This window comes from Psammomys obesus, unplaced genomic scaffold (assembly GCF_907164565.1).
Source record: "Psammomys obesus unplaced genomic scaffold, mPsaObe1.curated_primary_1811, whole genome shotgun sequence".
Classification (NCBI taxonomy): Eukaryota; Metazoa; Chordata; class Mammalia; order Rodentia; family Muridae; genus Psammomys; species Psammomys obesus.
In genome coordinates this window covers 1627007-1629676 of record NW_026594014.1, presented here as the reverse complement: position 1 = coordinate 1629676, position 2670 = coordinate 1627007, and positions in this window count along the sequence as shown.

Genomic DNA, 2670 nt, shown 5'->3' with positions numbered 1-2670 from the left:
TTTTTTTTTTTACTTTAGCAAATAAATCTTCTAGAATTTTATTATTTTCACCAGAAAGCAGAATGTCATCCATATAATGTGTTGTAAAAAGAAGAGGAAGCAAGTCTAGCTCTCTTCAAAGAAGTAGCAACAAATTTTTGGACTGTTAAGGTAAAACTTCCCAATGATGTATTTTCATTGGTTTCAAATAAGTTAAGAGAAGGTACGCTTGCTGCCCTATGTCTGCCTTTCCTTTTGGGGTATTCAGGCACCATTGCACACTGGGTGCTGAACGGGAGGGGGTAAAGCTTAGCCCGGGGCAGGATGTTTAGGCAGGATGCCATCTTGGTTGTGCAGGAGAAACAGCCTTCTCCAGTGACAGTTTTTCTTGAAACTGCTGTTTGTTGGGGATTAATTACCCTTTAAGAAGTCAAATAGAGGCTGGAGAGTACCTTTGTAAAGGGTCAAAACCAGTATAGTTTACCCAAAATGCTTTGGAGGGAGGTTACAGTTTTAAGGGAAGGAAAAGGTGGGTTTAAGAGGGTGTGTTGAGGTGAGGGAAATTTCTGTTCCCAAGAAAGCGGTGGGCAGAACAGGCTGCATTTTGTGAGGGGCGATTTTGAATCCTAGAAACTATAGGGATGGTATTAATCAGTCCTGAAGTTAGGAGGGGATAGTGGAAGAAACTCCCCATACCAGTATGTCATCCATCTAATGGTGTAGATTGAGTCCCCTGTCTAAGTAAGGTTTAAATGCAGTGTCCACAACCTCCTGTCAGGGGAGGGGGACCATTAGCCATTCCCCAAGGAGGATCTGTCCATTCATATCTTGAGGCTGGCACAGAATTGTTAAGAGGGGGCTACTGAAAATGCTAAGAGTTCACAGACCCGAGGGTGGAAAGGAATAGGAAAAAGGCTGTCTTCGATGCCTATTGCCAATAAAGAGACATTAGCAGGGATGGCTGAGACAGGGGGCAGCCCCCTTTCTGGAGAACCTTGAGTCTTGTGGCAGTCTTTATCCTCCTGGGTTCATTTTTTCCGGTGTCCTTCTCTATATTTAAAGCAGATCTCCTCTGTTTTTGTTGCTATTTCTAAGACTTGAGCTACAGAGGCAGCCTGATGTGATCCTGTTCCTATGTCCTGGGCAGCCACCACCCACCTATAATAGTGTTCATTTTGAAGCCTTGACAGGCTAGCCTGGACTTAGATGTCATATGAGGACTTCTCCGAGATGATGTTCTTAAGAAGGAGATGCCTGGTTGCAGCATCAGGAATTTTTTTGTCTAAGCTCAGTTTAATTTTAAGAATATTATCAAGGGCTGGAGAGATGGCTCAAAGGTTAAGAGTACTGGCAGCTTTTCCAAAGGTCCTGAGTTCAATTCCCAGCACCCATGTGGTAGCTCATAACCATCTATAATGAGATTTGTTGCCCTCTTCTGGCCTGCAGCTGACAGAACACTCTATATATAATAGATAATAAATCTTTTTAAAAAAAGAATAATATCAAAAAGGGCCTCTTCTGGCTTACGGGAGAGAAAGAACAGGGAGGATTCTGGGCCTTGTGAGCCAGAGGGTAGGGTGATTCCATCCCAAGCCTGGAGTGCACCTAGATGTACCTGGTCATAGTAACCTGAGAGACCAAAAGATTAAAAATTAGCAGCTATTATTAATTAAGGCCTGAACTAGGTAGGTAAAGAAGTACAGTAATGCCCTGAGGGGAAGGGCCGCCTTACTGCATTCTTTCCCCACCCACTAGAGACACAGTTGCTAGGAAACTGGCCCATCCCCCTAGGGAGGGACACCAGATCATTAATGGTCTGGGAACCTTCCTATAGCCAACCTGGTCAAAATGTAGCATTTTGACCAATAGATGTTTGCCAGGCAGGAATCGCCCCTGCCTTGGGCATGCTGGGAGGGACCAAAATCTTTAAGTCACCCAACTAACCTGAGCACAGGGCGCTCGGCTCCCACCGCTTTGGCGGTGGGGGGTGTGGGCCCAAGCTGCAGCTTGTAATTTACAATAAAAAGAACCTCGTGTATTTACAGCGGAGTCTAGTTATTCCTGGTCTTTTGGGGTTCGTGAACTGGGCAGAACATAACCCACTGGTTATGTTGCTTGTTGTGCTTTCCTGGAAAAACTCCCTGGCCAAAAAGTTTATCGAATTTCCAGGTTGTCATCCTGGTTCTGATTTCAGCTGACTTGCAGGAGGCATTCATCTTGGAAAGGAGTTTCCCATTGTAAAGGCATCAGGCCAGGCAGGAAGGAGTGACAAATATGCACCTTACTCTGAGGGGGGTTTAAGGTGGCAATTTGAATCTGTGGGAGGGATTTAGTTTAAGGTGTGTGAATGTCATCTTCCTTAACTGCCTGTCTGCGTTCTTTTAAAGCTGTAGCTTTGTAGGGACACCAATAGCTGGAGTATGGCGAATATTAACTGTTAATTCCTGGAATTCCAGGCCCATATTGGAGTCATGAGTAGAGGAGGAGGCAGAACTAGCTAGAATAATTGGTGTTTTATCTGCCTTTACAATGGAATCACAGAGATTGCAAAGCTATTGCATGGTAGAAGGCTGGGGGTAGGGAAGCTAAAGAGTTATATGGCATTTTCTATGTTTTTTTGGTGATGTCCTGGAGAGTGCAGCTTTAGGGGTCAGAGAAAAGAGAAACAGGGAGTTCTCTCTTCTTTGGCAG